Source organism: Staurois parvus, unplaced genomic scaffold (genome assembly GCF_062004578.1).
Source record: "Staurois parvus isolate SC_StPar_1 unplaced genomic scaffold, SC_StPar_1.0 ptg000051l, whole genome shotgun sequence".
NCBI classification, from domain to species: Eukaryota; Metazoa; Chordata; class Amphibia; order Anura; family Ranidae; genus Staurois; species Staurois parvus.
Genome location: NW_028317847.1, coordinates 2,382,402 through 2,394,795, shown reverse-complemented (window position 1 = coordinate 2,394,795; position 12,394 = coordinate 2,382,402). Strand labels below are relative to the sequence as shown.

Below are 12,394 nucleotides of genomic sequence, written 5' to 3'. Positions count from 1 at the left end.
ACAATGTTCTCTCTATATTGGGGTGTAACCCCCCCCCATCATATCTGTATATACAATGTTCTCTCTATATTGGGGTGCCCCCCCCATCATATCTGTATATACAATGTTCTCTCTATATTGGGGTGTAACCACCCCCCCATCATATCTGTATATACAATGTTCTCTCTATATTGGGGTGCCCCCCTTCCCCATCATATCTGTATATACAATGTTCTCTCTATATTGGGGTGCCCCCCCCATCATATCTGTATATACAATGTTCTCTCTATATTGGGGTGCCCCCCCTCCCCCATCATATCTGTATATACAATGTTCTCTCTATATTGGGGTACCCCCCCTCCCCCATCATATCTGTATACAATGGGTATCTTGGTACAATGGGGAGATCTCCTTGGGTCAGCAGATCTGCAGGAGCAGCATGGAGGACCGCTAGTCCCTGCGGGGACACCGGTAGGTTGGACAACACAAAGCGGGGTGGGGGCTGGGAGATGAACTCTAGCCTGTAGCCTCTGGACACCACATCTCTTACCTGAGCTTCTGAGATGTCTGCTGACCAGGTGACCCCAAAGGCCAACAGACGTCCCCCCCACTTTAGGAAATGGGGGCTTCCCTTCAGGAGGTTTAATAGGACTAGTCTGAAGGTTTGGGGATTAGGGGCCCCAGGTTTGTGACTGAACTGGGCCCCTGGCTTAGGTCTGGTCTTTGAGGATGAAGCTTGGGAGAAAAGAAAGGAACTCTGATTGGCTTTAGAGGCAGGAGGAGTCTTCAAAGTCTTCCTTTTCTGCTGGGGCCAATGAGAACCCTTCCTGCCAGTGACGTCCTTTATGGAGATGTCTGAAGAGGCACCAAAGAGACGTTCTCCATCAACATGGCGCCCCAAATGCAGTGTGATGTTGCTGCAATTGTCGCATGGCAAGACGCATGAGAATTGCGGGATGACGTGTGTGTTACATCGCACCTGGCTGAAGGCACCAAAGAGACGTTCACCATCAGAAGACATATATATATCTGTATATACAATGTTCTCTCTATATTGGGGTGCCCCCCCATCATATCTGTATATACAATGTTCTCTCTATATTGGGGTGTAACCCCCCCCCCATCATATCTGTATATACAATGTTCTCTCTATATTGGGGTGCCCCCCCTCCCCCATCATATCTGTATATACAATGTTCTCTCTATATTGGGGTGCCCCCCCTCCCCCATCATATCTGTATATACAATGTTCTCTCTATATTGGGGTGCCCCCCCTCCCCCATCATATCTGTATATACAATGTTCTCTCTATATTGGGGTGCCCCCCCTCCCCCATCATATCTGTATATACAATGTTCTCTCTATATTGGGGTGCCCCCCCTCCCCCATCATATCTGTATATACAATGGAGAGAAGGGTTGGGATTGGTGGGTCGGAGGCACGGAGGAGACCTTCGCCATCAGAAGACATGGAACCTCGCGTTGGTGGTGTAGTGGTTAGCATGGCTGCTTTTCCAGCAGCTGACCCGGGTTCAATTCCCGGCCAACGCAATCTCCAACATGGCTGCCTCCCCTCCTAGATGATCGGAGTCCCCCAGGGGAAAAGGCCGAGACAAATCCAATGTGGAGGATATATTACTGGTGGGATCAATAACAAACCAAAACCAATGAAGGGAATGTGTCGTGCGATTGGACAGATTTCATTACACACGCTCCAATAGCAGACTTCCTGCAGATGGATCGCATTGTTCTGTGTTCTCCATTCCAGCCAGTAGGTGGAGAACTCCACCCCTTCTCTGGTATGTTCTAGGCCGGGGGGGGCCAAACTTTCCAGTACGGGGGGCCGAAAGTCCCATATTTATACATGCATAAAATCAGAGTCCCCCCTTATGTCAGAGTCCCCAATATAGTCACCACTTACCTCCTCAGGACCCCCCTTTATATCTAGGTCCCCATCAAAGTCCCCTCATATCTGTGTCCCCATCAGAGTCCCCTCATATCTGTGTCCCCATCAGAGTCCCCTCATATCTTTGTCCCCATCAGAGTCCCCTCATATCTGGGTCCTCATCAGAGTCCCCTCATATCTGTGTCCCCATCAGAGTCCCCCCATATCTGTGTCTCCATCAGAGTCCCCTCATATCTGTGTCCCCATCAGAGTCCCCCCATATCTGTGTCCCCATCAGAGTCCCCTCATATCTGTGTCCCCATCAGAGTCCCCTCATATCTGTGTCCCCATCAGAGTCTCCTCATATCTGTGTCCCCATCAGAGTCAATTGTTGGCCCTAAATACAAATACCGGAAAAAAGAATAATCCATCAACTCTGAGGAACGGGTGCTGCCCACTTACCTGCCATGTTGGTGGTGTGACAATGGCCCCCCCTTCACAACTATTGATAGTGGTTATAGTGGTTATAGGGGAGGGGTATAGCGGTGATGGGGGGGAGGGGTCAGTAGTGATGGGGGGGAGGGGTCAGTAGTGATTATCACACCCCCTATAATGCATTATTATTATATAGTAATGAGATGATTACAGATCTTGTTATTGATAATAATGCGTGCTCCCCCTCCCCCTCCCCCCCTCTCCCCCCAGTGTCTCCCTCCTCCCAACACTTCACCTTCCCCTCCCCTCCCCCCCCCCCCCAGTACTGGGACACACCATCACTTCCTGCCTGGTCTCCATGGTGATGGGTCTTCCAGGAGGAAATCCATGGTGATGGGACACTACAGGAGGAGCTGAGTGTTGCTGCCCTCTAGCGGCTCCTGTGTGCATTACATCAGGGAAATGTCAGCACAGAGAATGGCCAGGAGATTTATGTCATCCAAATACACAGAACAGCTTGATTGTATTATAATTATTGGGATTATTAATATTACACCCATTATTGTTTATATTACAATTAATATCAATCATTAGAATCCTATTAATACAGTAAAATAAATAAAATGACATTATAATAACATTGTATGAATATAAACAGAGGCGTCTATATTATTAATACAGGGAAATGTTATCAATGTTATATAATAGGATCCAATCCAATGCCGCCTGGGCTGGATCCCAGATGAGCCAATCAGAGTAAAGCAGGCTGAACAGAGGCTGTTGATTGGTCACACATAAACACCCCAGATGAGCCAATCAGAGCAAAGCAGGCTGAACAGAGTCTGCTGATTGGTCACACATAAACACCCCCAGATGAGCCAATCAGAGCAAAGCAGGCTGAACAGAGGCTGCTGATTGGTCACACATAAACTCCGCCCCCCTCACTGTGGTCACATGACCTCCCTCACTGTGACTTTGCACTGTGCACAGGCTGAGTCCTCAGTTGCTGTTTTCTCTCACCAGAGACAGCTGCTTCCTTACAGAGCTCCTGTGACTGATTGCTTTGTATCTCATTGCACTCAATCTACAGCGATTGGAATCGACTTTCCATTTATATCCAGCGATCCACAGCGATCAGTAACTGCTGATTTCTGTATTTCTAAAAAAAAAAAAAAAAAATGTGCAGAATCTTTGCCGTGATTGGTATTCTGTTGCTCCCTTTTGGAGTACACAGAAAGGACATCAAAGACTCCACAAAGACCGGCATGGACAAGGACAATGATATGAAGATTATGGAGGAACGAAGAAATTTCATCAAAAACTCCCCAGATATCCATATGGAGGGGGGGAGCATGAAGATTATGGAGGAACACCGATATTTCATCAAAGACTCCCCAGATATACGCATGGAGGAGGAGGGGACCATGAAGATGATGGAAGAACTGGAGCAGGAAAAGGTCAGAGAACTGGAAAACGAGTCCCCAGGACCCATCAGTTGGTTTTCACTACTGGCCACCACTCCATTCTGGTACAAGGGGACAGTCCTGATAAGTGTTCTCATTCTGAGGTACATCCTGCGCAGGAATCACCTGGCCACAGTATTAGCTCAATATTTGAAGATCCTGGAGCTGATTGAATTCTTTTATCTACTACTCCATGTCTGGTACAGCGAGGGGCCAACCTCAGAGAACACAGTTCTGCCCATGCTTAAAAATGCCACTGACTGCTACCAATGGATGGTTGCTGGGCTCCAGTCAGTCTGGTCCAATGGGTGGGCAGCCTTAGGGAACACAGTGCTACCCATGCTTATAAATACTGTTGCTGAGCACCGATCAGAATGCTTGTTGGGGCTTATCATCTTGCTGCTGGTACTGTTCCTAAAATATTTCAAGCCATTTCACCAATGGATCCAACCAACGAAAAGCAACATCAACCCACTGACGATTGACATCAATCTAACAACAGACAGCACTATGGACCAGGCTGACTTTCGTACTCCCATCCCCACACCTCCTAGGAATAACGTCCGTTTTCACATGAAGGTTTTACTCCGGGAAATGAGGAGGAGCGAGCAAAACAAGCGGCTCTGGCACATTAACATCTTCCCATCAACAAGTGAAAGTGTGGACAGTGCTATGGAAGAGACTGACTTTCCCATTCCCAGCGTCCCACCTCCCAGGGATGACATCCGTGCTCACCTACGGGATTTAAGCCGGCCATTGAAGAGGCGCAGGCCAACCAAGGAGTTCAGACATGGCTACATCCTTTCATCAACAAGTGAAAATGTGGACAATGCTATGGAAGAGACCGACTTTCCCATTCCCAGCGTCCCACCTCCCAGGGATGACATGCGTGCTCACCTACGGGATTTATGCCGGCCAATGAAGAGGCGCAGGCCAACCACAGAGTTCAGGCACGGCAAAATGTTCTCATCAATGAGTGACGTCATTCCACAGGTTGATGATGCCGTCCCATCAACGCATGACATCATTCCTAAGAGATATTCTACCATGTCATCAATCAGTGACATCATCCAACCACCAAGCGATGACATTAGTTCTGGGACTGACCAACCGACTGGCCATCCCAGCGGCGCATCTCCTAGTGATAGCACCTGCTTTAATCTACACAATTTATTCCAGCGAAAGAAGAAGCACAAGCGACCTAAGGTGAAAAATAACAAAAATCCCACCTCATACCTGGTCGGCGTTTTCTTGTGCGGGAGACATCCAATTATATGTCCAGCAGACTGTTTCATCTTCGACTTGTAAATATCGCAGCCGTATTCACCTATTGTCAGGGGTCGGGTGTTCTGCCGCGTTACGCCGGGTGGCGCATGCACAGAACACCGACACGCTCTAGCCAGCGGGCCCTGGGCGATCGTGTCAGCGGCGACGGCTGCGCATGAGCACTTGCGATCGTGGACAGGCACCTGGCACCAATGACAGCGCAGGACGCGCTATTTAAACAGGACAGGAGGTATGTGTAATTGCCGTTTAGTCTTATTGTCCTGTTCCTGTCATCTGATTTGTGAAGTTTCCTGTTGCCGACCTCTGCTTGATCCTGACCCTGCCGATTGTCTCCTGCATGACCCCTGGCTTGACCTGACCATTCTCTGCCTGATCCTCCGGTATCTCGCTGCCCACACCTTGCTGAACCCGGCTCGTGACCCTGACCATTCTCTGCCTGATCCTCTGGTATCTCGCTGCCCACACGTTGCTGAACCCGCCTCGTGACCCTGACCATTCTCTGCCTGCTCCTCCGGTACCTCGCTGCCCACACGTTGCTGAACCCGCCTCGTGACCCTGACCATTCTCTGCCTGCTCCTCCGGTACCTCGCTGCCCACACGTTGCTGAACCCGCCTCGTGACCCTGACCATTCTCTGCCTGCTCCTCCGGTATCTCGCTGCCCACACCTTGCTGAACCCGGCTCGTGACCCTGACCATTCTCTGCCTGCTCCTCCGGTACCTCGCTGCCCACACGTTGCTGAAACCGCCTCGTGACCCTGACCATTCTCTGCCTGCTCCTCCGGTACCTCGCTGCCAGCACGTTGCTGACCCGGCTCGTGACCCTGACCATTCTCTGCCTGCTCCTCCGGTACCTCGCTGCCCACATGTTGCTGAACCCGGCTCGTGACCCTGACCATTCTCTGCCTGCTCCTCCGGTACCTCGCTGCCCACACGTTGCTGAACCCGGCTCGTGACCCTGACCATTCTCTGCCTGCTCCTCCGGTACCTCGCTGCCAGCATGTTGCTGACCCGGCCTGCCTGACTACGCCTTACGTTACGCTGACTGTCCATCCATCCATCCCGCATTGATCAGTCCCTGCTGCCAGGCCTACCAGCCTCTTCACGTCAGGCTCTATTTCCCGCAACACCTCTGACGGTACTCTCTACCACTGCTGGACGTACTCAGGGGTCGCGCCCTGGTCTCGGTCTGCTCCAAGTCCATCCCCACCATCAGGGGCCCTGGTGCATAAGCAGATTGGGACTTAGACCCTGCGTGCTGAGGAACCCCGCACTGTGGGTTGCTAGAGATACCGGCAGGCGGTGTCTGACACCTATAGAATGTATTGCGGCTAAAGAAGAAGCGCGGGCCAACCGAAGAGGCCGGCCAGAAGACTCAGAGAGAACATTGGATACACAGATATTCGTACACATTTCTGCGTGTCGCCTATTCAAGCGTTTGTCGCACCAAAGAAACTCAGGGACAAAATTTCAGCCTTCAGCCAGGTGCGATGTAACAAACACGTTTTCCCGCAATTCTCATGCGTCTTGCCATGCGACAATTGCAGCAACATCACACTGCATTCGGGGCGCCATGTTGATGGTCAACGTCTCTTTGGTGCCTCTTGAGACATCTCCATAGAGGACGTCACTGGCAGGAAGGGTTCTCATTGGCCCCAGCAGAAAAGGAAGACTTTGAAGACTCCTCCTGCCTCTGAAGCCAATCAGAGTTCCTTTCTTTTCTCCCAGGCTTAAGCCTCTAAGGCCAGACCTAAGCCAGGGGCCCAGCTCAGTCACAAGCCTGGGGCCCCTAATCCCCAAACCTTCAGACTAGTCCTATTAAACATCCTGAAGGGATTTCCCTACTTTCTAAAGTGGGGGGACGTCTGTTGGCCTTTGGGGTCACCTGGTCAGCAGACATCTCAGAAGCTCAGGTAAGAGACGTGGTGTCCAGGGGCTACAGGCTAGAGTTCATCTCCCTGCCCCCACCCCGTTTCGTTTTGTCCAACCTGCCGGTGTCCCCGCAGGGACTAGCGGTCCTCCATGCTGCTCCTGCAGATCTGCTGACCCAAGGAGATCTCCCCATTGTACCAACAGCAGAATAGTTCCCGGGTTTTTAGGCCACATTCACAGGGGACATACCAACCTGTACCGCCGTGGAGGGCCGTGTTTATTTGCAGGGGATGTACCGGTGTTCATGCATCCCTGTGCAGGCAGTTCCATTGATGTCAGTTGGGACGTAGTGGTAACATGGACACAGATGCTGATCCCAATCTGACATCCGTATGGATGCATGGCCCTGAACGCACACTGTGTTCAGAGCTGTTCACCCGCACAGATGTTAGATTGGGAGCAGTGTCTGTATCCATGCAGCCGCTGCATCCCAATTGACATCAATGAACCTGCCTGCACAGGGATGCATGAACACCGGTACATCCCCTGCAAGTAAACACGGCCCCCCACGGCTGTACGGATTAGTACGCTCCCTGTGACCGGGGCCTTACTCCAACCTTTTCCCTGTTCTAAAGCCTCCCAGCCGGTTCACACTATGTGGTGCGGGACACTGCATGGAATCCGCACAGGAATCACACCGCATTCCTCTGCGCATTCCATGCAAATGTCTGTGCGCTGCGATTTGGGACATACACTTTCTATGGCTCAAATCACATCGCATCCGCACCACAAAGGTGCAGGACTGTCTTTAGATCCGCCCCTGAATCACATAGCATGGGTCTTCTCACCCATGTCATGTGATTTCTGGCAATCACATCGCGTCTTGCCATCTGTTTCGGGTGTCAATAATTTATTACTGACTCCCGCACCAGATCGCATGAACGTGATGCGATTGCAATGCGGTGCGGGAAACGCACAGAATTCGCAGCGTTTCCCGCACCGCATTGGTGTGAACCCGAGCTCAAGGAGGACATAGGCTGCATTCACTCGGGGGATTAGGGGCATACAGCGGATTCCTGCGGATGGGATCACTGTGAACAGTGGGGGGTGGGAAGTCTGTACAAAGCAATGACAGGCTGACAGGAGCCGCGACCATTCCCATGTATCCGCACATCCATCGGTCATCTACGGTTAGGGCCAGGATCGCTCATCCTTCCCTGACCACAGATGATCGATGGATGTGCGGATACATGGGAATGGTCCCGGCTCAGCCTGTCATTGCTTTGTACAGACTTCCCATCCCCCACTGTTCACAGTGATCCCAGCCGCAGGAATCCCCTGTATGCCCCCTAATCCCCCGAGTGAATGCAGCCTATGCCCTCCTTGAGGCTTTAGAACAAGGAAACGGTTGGAGTAAAAACCCGGAAACCATTCTGCTGTTGGTACAATGGGGAGATCTCCTTGGGTCAGCAGATCTGCAGGAGCAGCATGGAGGACCGCTAGTCCCTGCGGGGACACCGGTAGGTTGGACAACACGAAGCGGGGTGGGGGCTGGGAGATGAACTCTAGCCTGTAGCCTCTGGACACCACGTCTCTTACCTGAGCTTCTGAGATGTCTGCTGACCAGGTGACCCCAAAGGCCAACAGACGTCCCCCCACTTTAGGAAATGGGGGCTTCCCTTCAGGAGGTTTAATAGGACTAGTCTGAAGGTTTGGGGATTAGGGGCCCCAGGTTTGTGACTGAACTGGGCCCCTGGCTTAGGTCTGGTCTTTGAGGATGAAGCTTGGGAGAAAAGAAAGGAACTCTGATTGGCTTTAGAGGCAGGAGGAGTCTTCAAAGTCTTCCTTTTCTGCTGGGGCCAATGAGAACCCTTCCTGCCAGTGACGTCCTTTATGGAGATGTCTGAAGAGGCACCAAAGAGACGTTCTCCATCAACATGGCGCCCCGAATGCAGTGTGATGTTGCTGCAATTGTCGCATGGCAAGACGCATGAGAATTGCGGGAAGACGTGTGTGTTACATCGCACCTGGCTGAAGGCACCAAAGAGACGTTCACCATCAGAAGACATATATACAATGTTCTCTCTATATTGGGGTGTCACCCCTCCCCCATCATATCTGTATATACAATGTTCTCTCTATATTGGGGTGTCACCCCTCCCCCACCATATCTGTATATACAATGTTCTCTCTATATTGGGGTGTCACCCCTCCCCCATCATATCTGTATATACAATGTTCTCTCTATATTGAGGTGTCACCCCTCCCCCATCATATCTGTATATACAATGTTCTCTCTATATTGGGGTGTCACCCCTCCCCCATCATATCTGTATATACAATGTTCTCTCTATATTGAGGTGTCACCCCTCCCCCATCATATCTGTATATACAATGTTCTCTCTATATTAGGGTGTCACCCCTCCCCCATCATATCTGTATATACAATGTTCTCTCTATATTGGGGTGTCACCCCTCCCTCATCATATCTGTATATACAATGTTCTCTATATTGGGGTGTCACCCCTCCCCCATCATATCTGTATATACAATGTTCTCTCTATATTGGGGTGTCCTCCCTCCCCCATCATATCTGTATATACAATGTTCTCTCTATATTGTTGTGTCACCCCTCCCCCATCATATCTGTATATACAATGTTCTCTCTATATTGGGGTGTCACCCCTCCCCCATCATATCTGTACATACAATGTTCTCTCTATATTGGGGTGTAACCCCCCCCCCATCATATCTGTATATACAATGTTCTCTCTATATTGGGGTGCCCCCCCCCATCATATCTGTATATACAATGTTCTCTCTATATTGGGGTGTAACCACCCCCCCCATCATATCTGTATATACAATGTTCTCTCTATATTGGGGTGCCCCCCTTCCCCCATCATATCTGTATATACAATGTTCTCTCTATATTGGGGTGCCCTCCCCATCATATCTGTATATACAATGTTCTCTCTATATTGGGGTGTAACCACCCCCCCATCATATCTGTATATACAATGTTCTCTCTATATTGGGGTGCCCCCCCCCTCCCCCATCATATCTGTATATACAATGTTCTCTCTATATTGGGGTACCCCCCCTCCCCCATCATATCTGTATACAATGGGTATCTTGGTACAATGGGGAGATCTCCTTGGGTCAGCAGATCTGCAGGAGCAGCATGGAGGACCGCTAGTCCCTGCGGGGACACCGGTAGGTTGGACAACACAAAGCGGGGTGGGGGCTGGGAGATGAACTCTAGCCTGTAGCCTCTGGACACCACATCTCTTACCTGAGCTTCTGAGATGTCTGCTGACCAGGTGACCCCAAAGGCCAACAGACGTCCCCCCCACTTTAGGAAATGGGGGCTTCCCTTCAGGAGGTTTAATAGGACTAGTCTGAAGGTTTGGGGATTAGGGGCCCCAGGTTTGTGACTGAACTGGGCCCCTGGCTTAGGTCTGGTCTTTGAGGATGAAGCTTGGGAGAAAAGAAAGGAACTCTGATTGGCTTTAGAGGCAGGAGGAGTCTTCAAAGTCTTCCTTTTCTGCTGGGGCCAATGAGAACCCTTCCTGCCAGTGACGTCCTTTATGGAGATGTCTGAAGAGGCACCAAAGAGACGTTCTCCATCAACATGGCGCCCCAAATGCAGTGTGATGTTGCTGCAATTGTCGCATGGCAAGACGCATGAGAATTGCGGGATGACGTGTGTGTTACATCGCACCTGGCTGAAGGCACCAAAGAGACGTTCACCATCAGAAGACATATATACAATGTTCTCTCTATATTGGGGTGTCACCCCTCCCCCACCATATCTGTATATACAATGTTCTCTCTATATTGGGGTGTCACCCCTCCCCCATCATATCTGTATATACAATGTGCTCTCTATATTGGGGTGTCACCCCTCCCCCATCATATCTGTATATACAATGTTCTCTCTATATTGGGGTGCCCCCCCATCATATCTGTATATACAATGTTCTCTCTATATTGGGGTGCCCCCCCTCCCCCATCATATCTGTATATACAATGTTCTCTCTATATTGGGGTGCCCCCCCTCCCCCATCATATCTGTATATACAATGTTCTCTCTATATTGGGGTGCCCCCCCTCCCCCATCATATCTGTATATACAATGGAGAGAAGGGTTGGGATTGGTGGGTCGGAGGCACGGAGGAGACCTTCGCCATCAGAAGACATGGAACCTCGCGTTGGTGGTGTAGTGGTTAGCATGGCTGCTTTTCCAGCAGCTGACCCGGGTTCAATTCCCGGCCAACGCAATCTCCAACATGGCTGCCTCCCCTCCTAGATGATCGGAGTCCCCCAGGGGAAAAGGCCGAGACAAATCCAATGTGGAGGATATATTACTGGTGGGATCAATAACAAACCAAAACCAATGAAGGGAATGTGTCGTGCGATTGGACAGATTTCATTACACACGCTCCAATAGCAGACTTCCTGCAGATGGATCGCATTGTTCTGTGTTCTCCATTCCAGCCAGTAGGTGGAGAACTCCACCCCTTCTCTGGTATGTTCTAGGCCGGGGGGGCCAAACTTTCCAGTACGGGGGCCGAAAGTCCATATTTATACATGCATAAAATCAGAGTCCCCCCTTATGTCAGAGTCCCCAATATAGTCACCACTTACCTCCTCAGGACCCCCCTTTATATCTAGGTCCCCATCAAAGTCCCCTCATATCTGTGTCCCCATCAGAGTCCCCTCATATCTGTGTCCCCATCAGAGTCCCCTCATATCTTTGTCCCCATCAGAGTCCCCTCATATCTGTGTCCTCATCAGAGTCCCCCCATATCTGTGTCTCCATCAGAGTCCCCTCATATCTGTGTCCCCATCAGAGTCCCCCCATATCTGTGTCCCCATCAGAGTCCCCCCATATCTGTGTCCCCATCAGAGTCCCCTCATATCTGTGTCCCCATCAGAGTCCCCTCATATCTGTGTCCCCATCAGAGTCTCCTCATATCTGTGTCCCCATCAGAGTCAATTGTTGGCCCTAAATACAAATACCGGAAAAAAGAATAATCCATCAACTCTGAGGAACGGGTGCTGCCCACTTACCTGCCATGTTGGTGGTGTGACAATGGCCCCCCCTTCACAACTATTGATAGTGGTTATAGTGGTTATAGGGGAGGGGTATAGCGGTGATGGGGGGGAGGGGTCAGTAGTGATGGGGGGGAGGGGTCAGTAGTGATTATCACACCCCCTATAATGCAGCATTATTATTATATAGTAATGAGATGATTACAGATCTTGTTATTGATAATAATGCGTGCTCCCCCTCCCCCCCTCTCCCCCCAGTGTCTCCCTCCTCCCCAACACTTCACCTTCCCCTCCCCTCCCCCCCAGTACTGGGACACACCATCACTTCCTGCCTGGTCTCCATGGTGATGGGTCTTCCAGGAGGAAATCCATGGTGATGGGACACTACAGGAGGAGCTGAGTGTTGCTGCCCTCTAGC

The 12,394-nt window shown here is 50.7% G+C and overlaps 1 protein-coding gene and 2 non-coding genes across 4 annotated transcripts in view; 2 read left to right on the top strand and 1 right to left on the bottom strand.

Annotated features, from left to right (window-relative positions):
* Positions 1–12,394, bottom strand: part of RUNDC3B (RUN domain containing 3B) — a 346,416-nt gene that overhangs the window by 53,193 nt on the left and 280,829 nt on the right. The window lies entirely within an intron of this gene.
* On the top strand, positions 1,458–1,529 carry TRNAE-UUC (transfer RNA glutamic acid (anticodon UUC)). Its single transcript has one exon. It is a non-coding gene; the product is annotated as a tRNA-Glu (tRNA).
* On the top strand, positions 11,130–11,201 carry TRNAE-UUC (transfer RNA glutamic acid (anticodon UUC)). Its single transcript has one exon. It is a non-coding gene; the product is annotated as a tRNA-Glu (tRNA).